This window comes from Macaca mulatta, chromosome 11 (assembly GCF_049350105.2).
Source record: "Macaca mulatta isolate MMU2019108-1 chromosome 11, T2T-MMU8v2.0, whole genome shotgun sequence".
In the NCBI taxonomy this organism is placed as follows: Eukaryota; Metazoa; Chordata; class Mammalia; order Primates; family Cercopithecidae; genus Macaca; species Macaca mulatta.
Genome location: NC_133416.1, coordinates 76,023,593 through 76,046,112, shown reverse-complemented (window position 1 = coordinate 76,046,112; position 22,520 = coordinate 76,023,593). Strand labels below are relative to the sequence as shown.

Sequence of the window (22,520 nt, the reverse complement as noted above, 5' to 3'; positions counted from 1 at the left end):
TATCAGCCTTATTCTTATTCTTGAAACATTCAGGGTTTCTTAAAGACACTGCCTTCTTTTTTTTTTTTTTTTTTTTGGTATGGAGTCTCGCTCTGTCACCCAGGCTGGAGTGCAGTATCACAATGTCGGCTCACTCTGCCTCCCATGTTCAAGCAATGCTCCTGCCTCAACCTCCTGAGTAGCTAGGATTACAGGCGCCCACCACCGCGCCTGGCTAATTTTCATATTTTTAGTAGAGACAGGGTTTTACCATGTTGGCCAGGCTAGTCTTGAACTCCTGACTCCTGGCCTGACTCCTCGTAATCCACCCGTCTCAGCCTCCCAAAGTGCTGGGATTACAGGTGTGAGCCACTGCACCCCTCCTATCACTTATCTTTTCATGCTTACATTCTTCATGTAAGCATGAAAATTTTAGTTGTGTTTTTTTTTTCAGTAGAGGCAGGGATCTCACTATGTTGCCCAGGCTGGCCTCGAACTCCTGAGCTCAAGCGATCCTCCTGCCTCAGCATCCCATAGTGCTGGGATTGCAGGAATGAACCACTGTGCCCTCCGCCCACAATTTTCTAATGTCCTCCACAGGTGTAAGATGAGCTTATAATTATCTGAGGCTAAAACCAAGCTTTTTTTTTTTTTTTTTTTTGAGATGGAGTCTCGCTCTGTTGCCCAGGCTGGAGTGCAGTGGCCGGATCTCAGCTCACTGCAAGCTCCACCTCCCGGGTTCACACCATTCTCCTGCCTCAGCCTCCCAAGTAGCTGGGACTACAGACGCCCGCCACCTCGCCCGGCTAGTTTTTTTTTTTTTTGTATTTTTTAGTAGAGACGGGGTTTCACCATGTTAACCAGGATGGTCTCGATCTCCTGACCTTGTGATCCACCCGTCTCGGCCTCCCAAAGTGCTGGGATTACAGGCTTGAGCCACTGTGCCCGGCCTTACCAAGCTCTTTTTTATAGACAAATACAAAATATTTCCCCCCATAGTTTTAATATATACTGAACTTTTCAGGGATGCCACTATATGTAAATTGAGGGGAAATTATATTTTGTTTTGCTCTCAACATGACTGAGAGATATTTCATATTCAGAAGATCCTGACAACAGTGACAAAAGAGCCAAATCAGTCTGCATTTGTAATCGATGTGTTCACGGTGCCTCTCAAGTATAGATACAAGCATGTGACTTCATTTGTCTTCCAGTGGAGTGCCCAAGTGTTTGCATATGGATACCATATTTTATGTAAATTGCTTTCTTTTTTATTTCTGCTTTATATAATTTGAACACTATATTGATCTTTTGAAATTGTGTATGTAAATGTGTTAGAATTGGATGCCAGCATAATAAAATAGAAGTTGCAAAGTATTGGATATGAAAACAAGAGGCATCATCTGATAGGGTTAAGAACTATTGGTGTAAAAGCACAAAGAGAGCTGATAAGGACCCACGTCAAGTTCATGTAGCCAGCATCCAAAAGATGCTTAGTTTCTGTTCTTAATCCCTGAACGTGTGTGTCTGATAGTAACACTGTGGTGACAGCAGTATCTAGAGTTGAGATGTGGTAACTGCCATTAGCCCTGATTCCTCCTTTCAGTTTGTGTGTTTAGAACACCCCTTTCTCTAAGAGTGCAAAGAAAGTAAGATGTTAAAAAAAAAAAAAAAACCTTAACGTGAAATTACCCCCCAAAAAACAAAAAACAGAAAACCACACACACATACACACACACACACACATTATATCAAATACCAACATGCATTTGGGTTAAGGGAAGGAGACTAAGTGAAATTTAGTCAAATCTTTCTGCTTGGAGCTAGGCCTGGTCCTGTAGTCCCAGCTACCTGGGAGGCTTACACAGGAGGATCAGCTGAACCCAGGAGTTTGAGGCTGTACTGCACTATGATCGCACCTGTGAACAACCACTGCGCTTCAGCCTGGGCAACACAGCGAGAGTCTATCTCTTTAAAAGAAGCAAACAAACAAGCAAACAAACAAAAAACACTTCTATCTAGTGATGTCAAGCAGTTGACATTCTTCCTAGAAATTAAATGTAATACTGTGTAGTAGTTTGTGAAAAGGTTAGTAAGTCCTAATTTGAATTTGTGTTAAAATAAAACAGACACAAAATGCACATTAAAAATGTTTCTCATCTCTGTTCTCTGAGGACTGCTGCATGTCACAGGTTTTAAAAACACACATTTTCTATCTGTGACCTTTCACATACATACCTTTGTCAAGCTCAACTGGAGGGCTTAATCTCCACTGCATCAAAAAAAAAAAAAAAAAAAAGCTGCCAACTTCAAACAAATTGCCTTGGAGGTGGCTTCACAGAGTTATCATGCACTTACCCGGAGTTGAAGATAACTACCTTGACAGTGGGGATACAAAGGCAGTAATGATAGTGCTTACTACCCCAGTCTTTAGCCTATCATGGAATTCAGGAGAAGCCAATTAAGTAATCCTTCTGTTTGTTTAAAGAACTTTCCATTAGTTGCTTCTCCCATTTTTAAATTATTCTGATGTGAATGTGTGAAAACTAGAACCCCACTTAAAAATCACAACTAAAGTAACAAGTATTGACAGTTATTCAAACACATAACTGAGCCTCCTTTCCCACATAATGCACACGCACATATACAAATACAGGCAGGTGAAATTTAGCATAACATCATGTTTTTAGAGCAGGAATAAATGTTAGAGACCATTTCATCATTTATTAGGTTAATTGAAACAGTTCGAAATGTTGCTTCCTCCAGAAACCTTTTTCTATTCCCCTGGGCAGAGTCGGAATCTCCTTGCACACCTCTTCTCCTCTTGCACATCTTCCAGTAACTCTATGTGCATATACAGGCCAAGGACCAGGCTTTGTTCAGCTTTGTATCCTAGGCACTAAGATGTGATTATTACATGTAACAGATACTCTCAGGGACAAAGATGTAGAGTTATTATATGCTTATTAAATGAAACATATGAATGCAAATATATTGTATGTAGTATATTAAATAATACGTAAGTGTATAGGATGTACATTTTTAGATATACTTTTATATTGTTACATATATTGTATGTAAGTTTTATATACTTTTATATAGTTACCTATATTGTATGTAAGTACTACAGTCCCTCAAGAAAATGACATTGTTTTCTTACAAACTTTTTGTTAAAATTAGTTTTATATTAGTAGTAAATAATATGATAGCTTAGAGAGGTAGAATTGGGGAACCCCAATTATGCCCCAGTTCAAGATAAGTCTCTGGCATGTAGGGAAAAGCCTCAGAGAAGTTAGGGACTTTCAGGCAGTGAAGGACACAACTGAATTATTCACTGGCTAGCCTAAAATGGGTCTACCCTCCCCTCCCTTGCCTTCAGCCCCCCAAAACACTAACCAAACATGTAATAAGAAAAGAGTAATTATAGGAGGTTCACCACCATTACCCTCACCCCTGCCTTCATTAAGAAGTGTTTGGGCCAGGTGCGGTGGCTCACACCTGCAACTCCAGCACTTTGGGAAGCTGAGGTGGGTAGATCACCTGAGGCCAGGAGTGTGAGACCAGCCTGGCCAACATGGTGAAACCCTGTGTCTACTACAAATACAAAAATTAGCCGGGCATAGTGGCAGGTGCCTGTAATTCCAGCTACCTGGGAGGCTGAGGCAGGAGAATCGCTTGAACCCAGGAGGTGGAGGTTGCAGTGAGCTGAGAGCCGAGATCACACCACTGCACTCCAACCTGGGTGACAGAGCAAGACTCTGTCTCAAAAAAAAAAAAAAAGTGTTTAAATAAATGCCTCTGGCTTTATTTAAACAGTCCAGGAATAATTCAAGGGTCTGTCACAGACTTTTGACAAAGAAAAGAAGGTGGGAGGGATCATGTGAAGAAGGCCTTTGTTCCCCCAAGAGTTAAGCAGGGGCCAGATGCAGTGGCTCAGGCCTGTAATCCCAGCACTTTGGGAGGCCGAGGCAGGCCAATCACTTGAGGCCAGGAGTTTGAGACCAGTCTGGCCAACATGGCAAAACCCCATGTGTACTAAAAAAATGCAAAAAAAAATTACCCAGGTGTGGTGGTGTGCACCTGTAATCCCAGCTACTCTGGAGGCTGAGGCAGAAGAATCGCTTGAACCCAGGAGGTGGAGGTTACAGTGAGCCAAGACTGTGCCACTGTACTCCAGCCTGGGCAACAGTGAGTCTCTGTCTAAAACAAAAACCAAAACAAACTTAAGCAGAGATATGAAACCCTTCCATTTTAAGTGTGTTTTCCCCCCTCCATACTCAGAAATGTACACATTTTCGGTGAAGGCAGATGATATGTCTAACTATTCTTGCTGTGAGTGGTTCAGAAGGGCACAGCTTTGGAAATACACAGATGAACTGTTGAAGGTAGTTTCACCTTAAGTTTTAGTCCTTGTTAAATATTGATTACCTTGTCCATTGTTGGTGACTCAGTTGAGCACAATCTTTAAAATCCTTTTCACAGGGGATACTCACTCTTACAAAAATGTAGACACCTGGAGACATGTGGGAAGCATAGGGTCATTTAACATGTGGCGATTCTACAGCAGTTTTCTCATTGCTTAATTAGAGAGACTTATTTACAGCTTGTGTTAGGCTGTTCTTGGGTTGCTAGAAAGAAATAGTGGGTAATTTATAAAGAAAAGAGGTTTAATTGGCTAAGGGTTCTGCAGGCTGCACAAGCGTGGCCCCAGCATCTGCTCAGTTTCTAGGGAGGCGTCAGGAGGCTTTTACTCATGGCAGAAGGTGAAGCAGAACCAGGCACGTCACATGGTGAAAGCAGAAACAAGAGAAAGAGGGGGTGGGAGGTGCCACACACTTTTAAACAACCAGATCTCGTGAGAACTCACTCATTATTGTGAGGACAGCACCAAGCCATGGGAGGGCCACTCGCGTGACCCAGACGTCTCCCACCAGGCTCCACCTCTAACGTGGGGGATGACATTTCAGTGTGAAATTTGGGGGAACAAATATCCAAACTATTCACACCTTACTAATAATGGTAAATGTGCACAGTTAAATTTCAGATAAAGGTTGTTCAATTGGGGCAGACATTTAATTTTTTCCATTGCTCTTTGGGACTCAGATAAATAATCTTAGTGTGGTAGAGATAAGCCTAGCTGGTTTATCATTTGTTACTGTAAGTTCCTTTCAATTTATGAAGAAACAGAAAGATAAATTGGGAAATGTCACCCACATTCTAGCCGTAACAAACTTTTTAGTTGGACTTGGCCATCTTTTGAGTTTTAAGAACATGTACTTCTAAGGGTACAAAATGTGTTTCCAAACTCTGTGGCAAACAGTTCTAGCATAACACCATGTCAGTCCATTGCAGAAACGTCCAAACATTTTTTACACTGAGAGCTCTTTGGTCAAATAATTCTTGCTTGGAAGTAAATCCCAATCTGTGTGTGCCAGGCACTGTATTAGGCTAGAGACAGAGTCGTGAGCAAACAGCCTCTCTGCTCTGATGTTTCTTACACGTGCTAGTGAGGGAGGCAAATGAAAAACAAGGCAAGTTCAGATTCTGATCATTGCTATGAAGCAAATACATAGTTTAACTTAATGGAGAGTGACAGTTACTGTGGAACATAGGTTCCATGAAGACAGGGAACCTATCCTGTTTGTCACTGTATTTTCAGTGCCTAAAACATAGCAGTTACTGTTTGAGAGAGTGTTGTATGGAAAGAATGACAGGAGGCCTGCCTGAAAAGGTGGTAGGTTGAAGCGGAGATCTTAAAGGTGACAATCAGCTAGATCTTACAGCCTGGTTACAAAGTGCACAACATGCAAGTGATGTGCAAAGGCCTCGAGGTGGAAAGAGTAGAACAGAAGTGAGACCAGGGTGGCTGGAGCCCAGTGAGCAAGGGGAAAGTGGTCTTTGAGGAAGTTGGAGGGTACGCAGGGGACAGAACATAGAGTACCTTCAAGCCAATTCTAAAATGCAGAGTTTGAATTCTGTTCTGAGAATAATGGGAAACCGTTGAAGGGTTTTAAGAAGAGAGTGATGCAATCTGATGTGGGTTTCAGAAAGATAACTTTAGCTACTGAATACAGAAAATGACCAGTATAGAAGCAGGGAGAATAATCCAGTTACAGTAATCCTGGCAAATGTTGATGATGGTGATTTGGATTAAGATGCTCTGATAGGAATGGAGAGAAGTGAAAGGATTGGAAATCTGTTTTGGAAATAAAACCAAGAGTACTTGCTAATGGGTTGAGTTGGATTGGATTGGATTGGATTGGATTGGATTGGATTGGAGGAGGAAGGTGTGTGAGCAGAAGAGGAAAATCAAGGATGACGCTTAGGTTTTGTGCTTGACTGAGTGTATGAAGTGTTCTTACGTTAGATGGAAAAAACTGGAAGAGGACAGGTTTGGGATGAAATCAAGAGCTCTGATCCAGACGTTTTCTTTAGAAATTGTGAACTCCTCAGGAGGGTATCCAGTGGAGACAGCTGGGTATGTAAGTGGAGCTCAGGAGAGAAATTTGGCTGCAGAAAGAAAGTTGGGAGTCATCAACATAGAGATGGTATTGAAACCTGTGCGACTAATAAAACAATCTAGCAAGAGAGTAGAGATAAAGAAAAGAAGGCCAGAATCGAGCTATAGCACCCTCACACCGTTAGTCTGGTAGAGTAGAGGAGCCAACAATGGAGATGGGAAAAAATTAGTAATGAGGTAGAAGGAAAACCAAGAGTGGTGGCTCAGATGTCAAAAAGGGGAGTGGCTCAAGAAGGCGGATGTTTGGGGGAGTACCATGACCACCTACTACTGATTTGCTGGAAGGACTCACTCACAACTCAATATAAAATCATATTCAAGGCTAAGATTTATTACAGCAAAGGGTATGGTGCAGGAACAGCAGGATATGGATATATGGTGGCAAAACTAGAGAGGTCAGAGTAGACTTTCTTGTCCTCTATCTGCAGGGATCACACGTTTCTCAGGAATGCATGTTTCTCTCCAGCTGTAAACTGCAGAGACATATGCAAAACGCCTCCACCCAGGAAAGCCCACTCAAGTCTTAGGAGTTCAGAGCTGGTCAAGGGAACTGGTCGTGTAGCTATGTAATCAGCCAGGATGCAGACCCCAAACTAGGTACTAGCACGCATCAGGAATCTTCACGTTAACTTTAAACAATGATACTGTCTTGATATATTTTGACCACTGCCTTGAGGGCACAAAAATAACATAACTAATTAGTAAGCATTTCAGGGAGTTTAGTGCTCAGGATTTGGGTCAGGGTCATTGCTGTGACTGCAGGTGTTCCCAAAGATAAGCAAGAACTGAGTAAAACATACTGGTTAAGTTAACTCTTTCTTCTCGAGGTCATGGTTAATGTTGAATGCAGGTGAAAGTCAAAACCTGAGAGCCATAAAGTTAATTTCTATATCCCAAAGTATAGTTAGTGAAATTATATTTCTCTCCAGATAGATTCGTTCCACTTATTTAGTAATCATGTATATTGAATGCCTAATATAGTTTGTGGCATGTGCTAGCATGAGACTATAGAGGTGAAGAAGTTAGACATGGCCCCTGCCCTGAAGGAGTTGACAATACAATAAACGCAGATGTCATTAGCTGTGTGCGAGAATATGACAGAGGTCTCATGGCTGAGACCTGAAGGATAAAGAGAGATCAGCCAGGTGAAAAGGGAAAGGCAAGGCAATAAATAGCATGTTCAAAGTCCTAGAGGTGAAGAATCATATTGACTTTGAGGAGCAAAAGAAGTTCAGTGTGGCTGGAGGGGAGAGAGGAGAAGGTGAGTATGGAGTAGATTATGGAGGACATTACACAGGCTGTTAAACACGTTTTGCTTCATCCACAGGGAGATATAATCATCCTAAGGGTTTTTGCTTGATAGAAAAATGACAGATTTGTTTTCTTGACTGAAAAATTTCTGATAATTTTACAATTAGTTTTGCATTGCAACAGAGATTCTCGCTCTCTCTCTCTTTTTTTTTTTTTTTTTTTTTTTTTTTTGAGACGGAGTCTCGCTCTGTCGCCCAGGCTGGAGTGCAGTGGCCGGATCAACTCACTGCAAACTCCGCCTCCCGGGTTCGGGCCATTCTCCTGCCTCAGCCTCCTGAGTAGCTGGGACTATAGGCGCCCGCCACCTCGCCTGGCTAGTTTTTTTGTATTTTTTAGTAGAGACGGGGTTTCACCGTGTTAGCCAGGATGGTCTCGATCTTCTGACCTAGTGATCCACCCGTCTCGGCCTCCCAAAGTACTGGGACTACAGGCTTGAGCCACCGCGCCCGGCCTCTCTCTCTCTTTTTTGTTTTGTTTTGTTTTGTTTTGAGACAGAGTCTCACTCTGTTACCCAGGCTGGAGTGCAATGGTGCGATCTCGGCTCACTGCAACCTCCACTTCCCGAGTTCAAGCGATTCTCCTGCCTCGGCCTCCAAGTAGCTGGGATTACAGGCATGTACCATCACGCCTGTCTAATTTTTGTATTTTTAGTAGAGACAGGGTTTCACCATGTTGTCCAGGCTGGTCTTGAACTCCTGACCTCATGATCTACCCACCTTGGCCTCCCAAAGTGCTGGGATTACAGGCATGTGCCACCATGCCCAGCCCAGAGATTCTCTTTAAAGAATATGGTGCAGCAATCATTTCTGGAACAAAAAGTAGTGAGAAAATACAAACACACAAGGGAACATAAACCAGAGCACCACAAAATGTAATATTAAGTGTGTAAAAATAGTAACAATTCCTAAGAGCTATCAGTGTGAAAAGTTTTAATTTGAATGCCATAATTGAATGGAATTGTTCATTTAAACCTTCAAGTGAATTTATTTTTATGTCTAAAACTTATTAGAAATGTTTCAATGGTGATTATATGTAGTTTTCTTTTCTCTTTTGCCTTCAACAGAGCACGTATCATACAGAAAAGAATGATTTTTTTTTAATCAGCAATTTTGGAGACAAATTCTATGAATGTCAACCTTATGTAGAAACTGATAAGCATTAATTATTCAGAATGTAAAGTGGAATGCCAGAGTGTTAAAGAACTGACACCTCGATTTAAGCATAATTTTGGAATATTATAATTATTATAAATTACAACCACTTATATTTGAGGTAGTATGTAACCACTGTGTGCATGAGCAGGAACTTGAGAGGGAACATATCCTGGTCTCATTTTCTAGGCAAGCCATTCAAGAGGAGCAAAGAGAATGGGAAAATGAAAGCAATGCCACTGCTGATCATTGAACATCTTTATGTGCCATGCACTGTGCTAGGCCCTTTACACATTTTCCTCCTTTAAGCTATTTAAAAACTCTGTGATAAGTTACTTACATTCCCATTTTATAGGCAAGAGCAAATAGATTTTACAGATGAAGAAATTGACGGCCCAGAATGATATCTTGGTAGTTGACAGATTTGGTTCAGTAACCCAAATCTGTCTTTTAGCAATTTATGTATTCATTCAGCAAATATTCATTGAGTTCCTACTGTCTACCAGAACTTTTGTAAGGGGATGCAAAGAAGAACAGACCTGGGTGTTCCCCTTTAGGAACTAGGACGGTGGGCCTTACACCCAATTGCCATAATGGGAAAAGCATTGTAATGGGGCTTTGTTGGTTACAGTGAACAGTGCAGTGTAGGGATGCTTTGTAGCCTGGCCTACAGGGTGCTTGGTAAAATTGAGAAAGGCTTATCAGGGAAGCTGACGTTTGAACAAAGGTTTGGATGCTACCAGGCAGAGAGATGGAGGTGGTAGGAATTCCAGGTAAAGCGACTAGGAAAACACATGCTGTGCTTGGGCGGCAGGAGCAGTCCAGGGAGGACATGGTAGGATTGCACTCCAAGAAGCCTTGTTTGCCAAGGAGATGAGACTTCCCTTGTACCTGCGGCCAAGAATAAGAATTTGATGGTGATTTCTAATGTATCTTAGCATCTAAGTTCCCTTAATTTGTGCTCATTGGAAAACACAAAGTTTTAGAAGGCTTTTGTCATTGTGGTTTAAAAGAAAAAAAAAACAGATTGTTCAAAGAACAGTGATACATAAGGAAAGTATTTTGACTCACGTAATTTCTCACTAAAATTGGCAATATTTGTAGCCCCATGGGAGCTATGTTTCCATAGGACATTCTGTTCGCTGTCCTTGGGAAGCTATCTAAAAAAAGAAAAAAACACAATAAAAAGAGGTATTTGGGGATCGGTAATAAAAGTTGTATACTTTATTGAATGTTTTACTGTGTACTAGCTAATTATCCATATTATTTTCAATCCTGACACCCACCCTGTGAATTAGGTAGTATTATCCCTGTTTTACAGATAGGAAAGTGAGGCTCAGAAAAAAGTGACTTGCCTGAGACTACTTAGCCTCTACTACTCTAGAGCCTGGTGCCTAGAGCCTGGAGGCTTCTGTGGAGGTGTCCTAGGGCACTTCAGCAGGTGAGGAGACAGGACCGTTTGGGGACACATTCCTTAAACCAGAGCAGCTGATTCTATGAATGCCAACCTTATACAGAAACTGACAAACATTAATTTTTCTGAATGTAAAGAAAAATGCCAGAGTATCAAGGAACAGACACCTAGATTTAAACATAATTTTGGAATATTGTAATTATTATTAATTACAACCACTTATATTTGACGTTGTGCGTAACCGCTGTGTGCTTGAGCAGGAACTGGAGAGGGAACATATCCTGGTCTCATTTTCTAGGCAAGCCATTCAAGAGGAGCAAAGAGAATGGGAAAATGAAAGCAATGCCACTGCTGATCATTGAACATCTTTATGTGCCATGCACTGTGCTAGGCCCTTTACACATTTTCATCCTTTAAATTATGTAAAAACTCTGATAAGTTTTTTTAAGTATTCAGACTTTTGTATTAAGTTGGAAAACCAGTACTGGAACCTGGGGGTGGAGGTAGGGCAGGGGTCTTCTGATGACTGGCCTTGTGCTCTTTAAGCTCCGCTAGCTATCCCACTTTGAAAAGAATGTATGAAACACAGTTGCAATCATGCATACTCCCATCTCCAAAGAATGGATTCATTCTTCATGCCATGGTATATTGACTATAATTTTCTGTTTGTAATTACCCAGATTCTAAGCCTGTTTATAGAATTTATACCTGAGGAATGGAATGGTGAGGATTTGAAGAGGCTGCAGTCCTTGAGGTTTTCTTTGATAATAATATCTGTAGCTGCATCAAACACAAATTTGACATTCTATGTATCTGTAACACAGGTCATGTGACTGTAGATTCTTTTGATATCTTTTTGCATACTGAGGTCAAGGAACTGGCTCTTGATGTAATTCCTCGCATCCTCATAGGAATTGTTACCATCATACTCTGGAAAACAAATGCTGAGATGGATTAACTTTTTACATTGGGTTTCCACGTGGGATTTTATAGGAATAAAGGTTCCACTACCAGCAGTGAGTAGCCTGAAGTCTGCCGCATTGACAGGAACCTTTGCAAGAATAAACCGAGGATGTGCCCTCAGCAGGTGACTGTGCTAGGCTCTCTCAGGGTGCCAAGGAGTTTGAGTCCCCATCCTTGGGAGTGTAGTATTCTAGTTGATGTACACGTGATCCTTTGCAAAGGTTCAGAGCCCTCTGAAACTGATCAAAATTGCATCTGTTAGAAAATATTAAATATATTCTACATATCAAGCCAAATACTGGGAGTTGTGTAAGCAACAGAGTATCTTGGTAGATCACGTGGGTGTTGGGTTAGGCAAAAGATCCCACTGTTGACCCTCCCCACACCCACATCCTTACTATGCTCTGGGCAGAGTTACTCTATCTCAAAATGCCCAGAAACCCTTAACTACCTCTACTGATTTGCCTGTACTCGGGAGCCTCCTTCTTCACAGCTGAGATTCAGACTTCATTGAGGGACAAGGTGAATGAGAGGGTAGGGGACAGTAGGGGGCAGAATCTGGTCATCAAGAACTTTGGACTTTCCAGTGAGCACAGACTGAGATACCTCAGGTGCTAGGACTGCAGCACCCCTGGAGGAAGACGGTATACTAGACAACAACAAGGCTGATTGGCAGGACAGCATCTAACGCAGCATCCTTAACATCTGGGAGGAGATCTTGGTGCCATGTAGGGACACTAGACCCTGTCCATAGCAGCCCCAGCTCCTGTGCATCCTGGGAGTGAAGTGATCGGGTCATGCAAGCAACTACATCAGTCCTCATCACTGGGATCCTGATTGCTGCAGAGGGGAAGGCTTTTCCCTGTGTGCTGGAGATGGAGATAGAAGTGTATTAATGGAGGAAAACAAAATAAGCTTTTACATCTGCTAATTTAACAGAATCCCAGGCTGCCAAAACTCTGAGGCTTGCTCAGTCAGCGGTCCAAACTGTATTTCCTCTAAGGGACAAATTATGAGCTGCTATAAAGCTACATGCAGTCTAGTGAGAAACCATTCAATTCTGAGGGGGAAACTCTAGGGAAATAGAATAAGTTAAAGGAGTAGAGTGTGCCTGTATGAGAAGGCAACTCTCCTGGAGTTTGAGTTCCAAAACTCAGTGGGCTCGTAGGTCATGGTGTGACCCTAGAGGTCATAAGTGACCAAACGAGAAGTTTAATAATGCCTTTTCTTATACTCCCTCTTTTTGCACAGCCCTTATACCAAGTTATCATCTGGCAGTCATTTTAAATATAGGTTTCTAAGTTAGGTGGTAGGGTCCAAATGAAGTGTTTGGCAAAGTCATCTTAATTTTTTAAAACTCAGTATGAAAAAGATACTGGTATCAGGCATTGAAATTGAGGAGCTATCAGAATAGGGAAGAATTCCCCATTTATGCCCATACCCACAAACATACAAATATTTATAAACAATAATGAGACAGGCAGGCATGGTGGTTTACACCTGTCATCCTAGCACTTTGGGAGGCCGAGGCAGGCAGATCACCTGAGGTCAGGAGTTCAAGCAGCCTGGCCAACTTGGTGAAGCCCCATCTCTACTAAAAATACAAAATTAGCTGAGTGCGGTGGTGCGTGCCTGTAATCCCAGCTACTTGGGAGGCTGAGGCAGGAGAATTGCTTGAACCTGGGAGGTGGAGGTTGCAGTGAGCTGAAATCGTGCTATTGCACTCCAACCTTGGCAACAAGTGCGAAACTCCGTCTCAAAATAATAATAAGAAGAAGACAGTTTATTTTTTCCCCTTTGTGGGGCTTTCTAGCAAAAACCAGAAAACCTATTAGACAAACTTGAAAAGACCTGTAACACTATAATAAGACTGTTTAATAATGGTTGAGAACACAGAGCCCGAAGAACAAAGATTGCCTGGGTTCAAATCCTGGTTCTGCTATTCAGTAGCTGTGATCTTGAACTACTGTCTTACCCTATCTGTGCCTATTTCCTATTTTGTAAAATAGAAATAATAGTTCTACCTCATAGGTTGTTGACAGGGCTAAATAAGTTAATAAATATACAGTACTCAGAATATGATTGGCACATAAGTGCTATAGAAGTATATGCTATTCTTACTGCTATTACATAAACTGTGATATTTGGCAGCCTTGAAGTGTGGCCCTGCCGTATGCTTTGTGTGTAAAACCCTCAAACTACTGTTTATGGAGGGCATCTTTGATGCCAGGCACAGGGCTAGGCAATGTTCCTGCTTGTATCTCAGTGAATCTACACAACACCCTATGAGGTAAATACCAATTTACAGCTTTAGAGACTGACTTGCCAGTGGTTAAGCAACTTGCCCAAGGCCACAAAGCAAGTACCTGGTAGATTCAGGACTGGAGCTTCAAGTCTAGAGAGCTTGGCTCCAACCACAGCTGCAGTTTGGGCTGACCTTGTTCCTGCCAGCACACTTTGGGACCTGGACCATACAAGTTATAGCATCCTGGACAGACCCACTATTTTATAGAAAAGGAACCTGAGGCCCTAGGATTAAATGAATTGTCAGAGGTCACTCTCCAAGGAGACTCTGAGGTCCAGATTAGGAAACCTGAAGTAATGTTGAAGCCATGTCTTTCTGCATAAGATCCAACTGCTTGTGGTATGTCTGGCAAAAAAGACTCGGGTTGAAGTCAGATACCAAATAACATATTTCATTGACATCTATCATGTTTATGCCCAGATGCTGTATAGCAAATCATCCTTTACTTTAATTAGCTTATAGTTATATATTCGAGAAGGTGAATGAACAGAGAAAAATAAGGTTTTTTTTTTTTTTTTTCAACTTCTAAATTTGCTTGGGAAAATCCTCCGTGTATTTTACAGGTTTAAAAATCATGTTTAACGATAATGTAGTTATCTTAGGGAAAAGACCAACCCGTTTTTATCACTCTTTATCACTGGGCCATCACAGATGAGAGCTTTCTATCTTATGGAATCATTTGCACAAAGTATATATGAGGATATACAGCATTGTATTTGCAGTGTTTCTTATAATAGTAAAAAAATGAAATGATACAGTCATCCAGTTAATGCCACTGAGTTGTACACTTAGAATAGTTAAATAACAGATTTTATTGTATGTGTTTTGCCATTTTTTAAAAAAAAATAATAGTTTAAGAAACTAGTGAATTGTATACTTTAAATGAGTAGATTGTATAGTATGCAAATTATGTCTCAATAAAGATATTTTTTTAAACCCATACATTCATCCATAGAGAATTGGTCAGATTATGCCAAACCCAGTCAATGGAGTATTTTGCAACCTTTTTTAAAGAATTAGGTAGATTTATATGTTTTGACATGGGAAGATGTCCAGAATATATTGTGAAGTAAAAAAAAGTTGATGTGCATTTCCATACGCTATATACACACATCTACAGTTTTGTCTTATAAGTAACACTCTTGTAAATGTCATTATGCAACTTGGCTTTTTCCCTTACATGTGTTATGTTAGAGGTTAGTACATATAGAGATACCTCATTTTTTTAACTGTTTCAAACTATTCTTTGGTATAATTTTATCTTACTTTATTTAATCATTTCCATATTGATAATTCTTTAGGTCACTTATAACTTTTAGATATTTCAAAGAATGCTGCAATAGATACCGTTAAACAAGCGCATTACCTCCTTAATTTCCCAAGGTAGGCATTGCTAAATCAAAAAGTACATGCATTTTCCCCCCAAGTTTCTTTCTTTCATTGATGCTCTTCCTCTTCTTCTTCTTCCTCTTCCTCTTCCTCTTCTTCTTCTTTTATAGATAGATATATACTTATAGATAGATATATACTTTAAGTTCTAGGTTACATGTGCAGAACGTGCATGTTTGTTACATAGGTATACACGTGCCATGGTGGTTTGCTACACCTGTCAACCCCTCACCTACATTAAGTATTTCTCCTAATGTTATCCCTCCCCTAGCCTCCCACCCACCGACAGACCCGAGTGTGTGATATTTCCCTCCCTGTGTCCATGTGTTCTCACTGTTCAACTCCCACTTATGAGTGAGAACATGTAGTGTTTGGTTTTCTGATCTTGTGATGGTTTGCTGAAAATGACAGTTTCCAGCTTCATCCATGCCCCTGCAAAGGAAATGAACTCATCCTTTTTTATGACTGCATAGTATTCCATGGTGTATATGTGCCACATTTTCTTAATCTAGTCTATCATTGATGGACATTTGGGTTGGTTCCAAGTCTTTGCTATTGTGAATAGTGCCGCAATAAACATATGTGTGCATAAAAAGTATATGCATTTTTGTGTTTGATGGACACTGACAGATTACCCTACAAGAGGATGTATTATTTACACTCCCAGTCCCACGTGAGTATGTACATTTCCCCACATCCTAAACAACACTAATTTTTTTTCCATTCTAATGGGTGAAAAAAAAAATCTCCATTTTAAGTTGCATTTTCACTGAGCATGGTGGTACGCACCTACAGTTCCAGCGACTTAGGAGGCCGAGATGGGAGGACTGTTTGAGGCCAGGGCCGGGAGTTCAAGACTAGCCTCAGCAACATAGCAAGACCCCATCTCTACAGAAAGTTTTTTAAAAACTAGCCAGGCATGATGGTGCATTCCTGTTGTTCCAGCTACCCAGGACACTGAGGCTGGATGATTGCTTGAACCCAGGGCCATGGTCCCACCACTGTACTCTAGCCTGGGTGACAGAGTGAGAACCTATCTCTAATTAATGATTAGTTGCATTTACATGATTGAAAATCAGAATGAACATGTTTTCACATTAATTCATCATGAAATCAACATTGAGGTACCGCCCCAGAGGAACAAACACAAACCCCTGCCTCTGTGGGACTTCTGTTCGACTCTCTTGGTCATTTCTATCTCCTCGTGCCATTTGCCTGTTTTTCTATTTATTCATGCTTTGTTATATGTGTGGCAAATATTTTCACCTCTTCTGTGGCTTGTCTTCTAAGCTTCGTTTTCAGTATCTTTGGCCTTACAGAAGTTTTTAATTTTTATGAGGTCATATTCATCAGTCCTTTTCTTTATGCTTGTATGTTCCATGCCTCACTTAAAAAGGCCCTCTTTCCCCCAAGGTCATAAATATATTCTATACCTTTTTCAATATTTTTATGGTTTTAGTTTTTACATTTAGCACCTAACTCCATCTGGAATCTATTTTGGGGAATAGAGTGGTATGTAGATAGATTTCATGTCTGATAGTATATATTTTTGAGTGCTCAAATTTTTAAAAAGTATGTATGACTTTGGTAAACAGAAAGAGCCATGAGGAGTTTGAAGAGACACTCAAAAAGTGGATATCCATTCTGGGTGGACCCAGGAGCTTGCAATTTTAGCGGATACCTCCAGAGAAAAGAGAAAATGATGGAAAAAAAAAAAAAAAAGCTGTGTCCTGTGGAGTAGATTCAGGTCATAATGGCTGTAGGTAGAGACAGAGCAGAAAGAGTAGCCCTGGACTGGCCTTGTATCCTGGTAGCTACAGCACCTTAGGAAATACATAAAATACATGAAATGTCACAGCTTTGCAAGAACTATAAGACAAGCCAGAATGAATCACGGAAGGGATTCTTCAGTGTTTCTACTTGTAATAGAATTTTTAATCCCTCATCTGGTACAAAAATGAGTTTGAGATAATAACCCATTTAAAAATAACCCAGGCTGGTGCAGTGGCTTACGCCTGTACTCCCACTACTTTGGGAGGCCGAGGTGGGCCAAGCACCTGTCAGGAGTTCATGACCAGCCTGGCCAACATGGTGAAACCTCGTCTCTACTAAAAATACAAAAATTAGTCGGGCGTGGTGGCAGGAGCCTGTAATCCCAGCTACTTGGGAAGCTGAGGCAGGAGAATCACTTAAATCGTGGAGGCAGAGGTTGCAGTGAGCCCAGATTGTGCCACGGCACTCCAGCTTGGGCAACAGAGTGAGACTCCATCTCATAAATAAATAAATAACCAACTCAGCCCTGGATTAATGATGAATTTTCATTCTGGCTAGCGAAGGTTAGCAAAAGTGGACGACTATGTGTAGGCATGTCAATTAACACTTTTTCAATTCCAGAAAGAGAATGTTGTGTGGCAGAAATATGGGTACAAATGTGCAAACCTTCTATAGATGATTCTTTAAAGGCAGGTGGAGTGGGAGCTGCTGGGCTAACCTACCCCAGATCACTGCACTACCTTTCTTCCCTTGGCATGAAAACCATATGACCCCTTAGTGTCTGTTTGCACTCATGAGTTCCGAAGTTCCAGTGCATCTGTCAAACACATATGTTTGCTTACTGTGCATGTTGTTCTAAGTGGCTCTTCACTGCTTGTGACAACCCTATGAGGTACAATTATAAGCCTCCTTTTACACATGAGGAAACTGAGGCTCCAGAGAGTTAAACATAATTCCACAAGCAGTGGCAGCATTGGGATTTGGACTCAAGTTGTCTAGCTCCAGGTTCGCAGAATCACCCTAATAATGTTGCCTCCAAATTGGCTATTTCAGCAACTGCAGTGTTCAGGAAAGAATTATACTCTGATGAGCCTTCATGAGGCAGGGTTGAAAAACCTGTGTTAGGAAAAGATACACCTCACTGGTTATCAGACCATGCTAGAAGGAGCCTCTTTAAAGTCGAACAACAGAGCCACTGCTCTGGTGCAAGCAGCACTCTCGCCCAGCCCTCTGACCTCAGTCACAGTGTGAGCTCTGTAGTTCCTGGCAAACGTTAGCCATGGGGTCAAAAATGGAGAAGCGTCCTTCAGGTATAACATGTGGTGTGTTCATGCAGGGATTTGCTCTGTTTAGGCTTAATTCTGGAAGGCAGGGTTCTTAATTTGGTTCACATTGCCTGACGGAATACTATGCAGTCCTGAGAATGAATGATTTACATTTACACAACAGTGTGCATGGACCTACCACGGGGGACAATGCCTGGAAATAGGCACAAGGGTGCTTTGAGGTTGCTGTCTACACAAGTTTGTGTTTAGTTTATGAAAATCCACAGTGGCGCCTGTAATCCCAGCACTTTGGGAGGCTGAGGCGGGCGGATCACTTGAAGTCAGGAGTTCAAGACCAGCTTGGTGAAACCCTGTCTCTACTAAAAATACAAAACAATTAGCCAGGTGTGATGGTAGGTACCTGTAATCCCAGCGACTCAGGAGAGAATCACTTAAACCCAGAAGACAGAGGCTGCAGTGAACCAAGATCGTGCCACTGCACTCCAGCCTGGGTGACAGAGTGAGACTTCGTCTCGAAAAAAAAAAAAAATCCAGAGTGAGCTCTTGAGCATATAGCTTTCTCTGCATATTGTATTCCATGTATTCATTGTACTGGTTCAATGTACAGTATCCTATGTATATTGTTATTTCACTAACGAGTGTGTTCTTAATGGTGTGAATTAGAGTCAGCTGAGGTATTTGTGAAAAATGCAGACTCCTGAACTCACGCCTCAAGATTCCTGTTCTGGATGGAACCCACGAGTTTGCATTTTTTCCAGATACCTCAGGTAATTCTGCTGCAGGTCATCTGAAGACACACCTGTAAGAACATAGCAAAGCTACAGACCTGGTCTGCTGTTGATGTGCTTAATTCTGGGCATCAATAGGACTCTCTAAGCAGAGCAAAAGAATGACTTGAGAATGACTATGTTCACACATTGGGATGGTAGGAAAACAGCCTGGTGCACTGCAAGGGTAACACCATCTTGAAGCAACACTGCCATGATGACCAATGCTTGAGTCCTGCATGCCAAGGTGTTCCTGCAACAAGGCCAAGAAACAATGCCTGTGGCACAGATAACCCCTCATAAACATGCTTATCTGACTTCCCCAGTGGTCACCAGTGTTTCCCAGGAGGATCTGAGACATGACCAGCTGTCTTTATTCTAAACACTTGCTATGTAAAGGATCCTTTCTGGTGGGTGGACACAGGGGCTCACTTTCTGGAGCAGCCCAATACATTGCTTCTATTTGTAAGTCCCTATTAAACGTTTTTTTCTGAGGAACTGGATCTATCAGCCTCTTTCTTAAACCTCTTAGCTCCCTCTGCCTTTGTGGGTAGGTTCACATAGACCTACTCACCAAGAAACAAGGCTATATCTTACATGTATCCATGATTTTTTTAATGCACAAAAATGCAAAAACACTATATAAAATAACTACAACAAGATTTCTGTGAGCCAGGTACAGTGGCTCACACTTGGAATCCTAGCACTTTGGGAGGGTAAGGCGAGTGGATCACTTGAGCCCAGGAGTTCAAGACCAGCCTGGGCAGCATAGCGAGACCCTGTCTCTACAAAAAGTAGCTGGGTATGGTGGTGTGTGCCTGTAGTTCCAACTACTCAGGAGGCTGATGTGGTAGGATTCTTTGAGCCCAGGAGGTGGAGGCAGTGGTGAGCTGAGATCACACCTGCACTGTAGTCTGGGTGACAGAGTGACACTCTGTTTTAAAATAGAGAAAGAGAGAAAAAGATTTATCTGAATCCTTCTCATGCATATCATGAGAAATGTTTTAAAATGTTTCTGTATTTTGGCCAGGTGTGGTGGTTCGCGCCTGTAATCCCAGCACTTTGGGAGGCTGAGGCGGGTGGATCACCTGAGGTCAGGAGTTCGAGACCAGCCTGGCCAGCATGGTGAAACCCCCGTCTCTACTAAAAATGCAAAAATTAGCTAGGCGTGGTGATGCATGCCTGTAATTCCAGCTACTCGGGAGACTGAGGCAGGAGAATCCCTTGAATCCGGGAGGTGGAGGTTGCAGTGAGCTGAGATCACACCATTGCACTCCAGTGTGGGTGACAAGAATGAAACTCCATCCCCCCAAAAAACCCACGTTTCTATATGTTAATGCACAGTTTAAAAATGCCAGGCCTGGCTCTATTCTACTTAGGTTTATGTTCATTAGATAGGAGTCATTCAAGTATGACTGAATCACCGTGAGCATCCTCCCCTCTCTCTTCTTCCCCTTCCACCCACGTGCCAGGCTGTGGTTCCGACTGCCTCTGCTTTGTCACTGGGCCTCTGTCATGTGATCTTGTGCCCACCTCCCTGTGTGTTAAATGGAGAGAGTGGCTTGAACAGTACCCTTATGGTTGGTCTTCAAGAACTCATCTAATTCTGAATGGTGGTTGGGCATATCTGAAGGTATTAGCAATTCTGTTGCTCAGCATTGCTGAGGTATTGAGCAATGTGAAAACCTTGGCGAATCTTGTTGACATCTTCCCCTAAGAATCTGCCTCATCCTGAAGCCCAACCATTTGACTCTGTGGTAAAAATGAAGTAACTTGAGTTAAGATCCGTGTCTACAGATTTCTCAATCTCAATTGAAGTAAATAGATGCACATTGTCAGAAAGGACAAAGCTGGCCACCGTGTACTGCAAACGATGGGCACAGAGTTGTGATTGTCCCAGCAGACTTGAGATGAGCTAGGGATTCATCGATCCATTATGAGAAGGTATCTGTTATAGTCAAGGGTGTCTCTGGAATGGCTTCTTATAATTATTTGGACTTTCTACCAAGGTTTCTGTGTCACAGCCTGTGGAAAAGTAGATTCCTTTCAAGAGACCTGACTTGCCAAGCTTGGTGGTTCACGCCCATAATCCCAGTGCTTTGGGGGGCCAAGGTGGGGGATTGCTTGAAACCAGGAGTTTGGAACCAGCTTGGGCAACAAAGTGAGACCCGGTCTCTACAAAACATTAGCCAGGTATAGTGACGCATGCCTGTGGTCCCAGCTACATGGGAGGGCAAGGCCGGAGGATCACCTGAGCCCAGGAACTCCAGGCTACAGTAAGCCATGTTCACAGCACTGCATTCCAGCCTGGGCAAAAGAGCAAGACCCAGTCAAAAGAAAGAAAGAATGAGAGACAAGGAGGGAGGGAGGGAGGGACGGATGGAGGGAAGGAGAGACAGAGGGAGGGAGGCCTGACTTGTATATTTATGTGCATGAAATCAGTTCTAGGCCTCTGAATATGGCACTTGGCCCATGCTTTCTTGAGAATAGTTTGCCAGTTAGCAATGTGCCGTGTGACCAAGCTGTCTCATGTCCTTTGTGAAACTGGCAGAGCATAAATTATTAATTTAAAATATACAAACTAAGATCAAGATAAGATGTGATTTAATGGTTGGGTAAACTCAAATGGCTTATTAACAGCTTCATTTCTTCATGCGCCTTCTGAAATGGGCATTTCTCAACTTACATTTTAAGGTAGGCGCTAATCTGAGATGCAAGTGAATTATACAGTTTGTCGAAGCCAAAGAGTTGGACTTGGGAGATTTTCTGACCTAAAAATGTTCAGTGGTGGTGCCCGTGTAATCTTGGGCCTACTCTTACAAACAGTTCAGAGCCTTAGCATTCAATGTTGGTCCTTTGAATATATTGAACATAAGCTAGAGTTAACGGGTATGAGAGGGCATTATTGACTGAGACTTCAATAGTTCCAAAGGGGGGAAAAAAGAGAAAGATGGCTTTATTGAAGCTACTGTCTTCAGCTCAGGAAAAAACATGTGATCAGCCAACTGTAAATGCACAACTTGAGAAATTTACCAACTCTCATAATAGGTTCAAGTTTCTTTGTGAGCATGTAGGCCTACTTGCTGTTAACAAAGTAACATTGACTTTGTTAACAATGTTTGCTAACAATAACATTGTAGGCAGTTAAGGTCTCAAAGCTCTTATAGATACAAAAGAAAATAAACTTACAACTTCCAGAAAGCATCTTCTCATCGATGAGTCTAAATAATGCTCATCTATTGGAGAAGCAACTTGTTAATAGTGACTTTTTGTCACTTTTGTAGGGTGGGGAGAGGGACACGGGAGATGAAGCTCTTACTTTATTTTGGGAGTGAGATGTCTCAAGTTCTTTATTCTAAGAAAAGTAAACATCAGTTGCCTCTGAGGTAGTAATAGAAGGTCTGTCTTACATTGGAGAGACATTAACCTTAGAGTAAAACAAACAAAAACCCAGTTCAAAGCCCAGGCTGTCTGAGCCCATCTCCTCATTTGTAAAATAATGATACCTGCCTTACTTACCTCATGGTGTTTCTGCTGAGGATTAAATGAGAAAACACTTTGAATATTATGTAAAATATCAGTATTTTAAGCAGGTATGATTTCCCGAAATCTTTGCGTTTTTCCTCTGATTCCATGATTATGACATCATTTAAATATGCCAC

At 41.8% G+C, this 22,520-nt stretch overlaps 1 protein-coding gene and 1 non-coding gene across 7 annotated transcripts in view; one reads left to right on the top strand and one right to left on the bottom strand.

Annotated features, from left to right (window-relative positions):
- CPM (carboxypeptidase M) overlaps positions 1-22,520 on the top strand; it is a 78,666-nt gene that overhangs the window by 7,334 nt on the left and 48,812 nt on the right. The window lies entirely within an intron of this gene.
- On the bottom strand, positions 13,139-13,200 carry LOC114671165 (U7 small nuclear RNA). The gene has a single exon (XR_003721054.2). It is a non-coding gene; the product is annotated as a U7 small nuclear RNA (small nuclear RNA).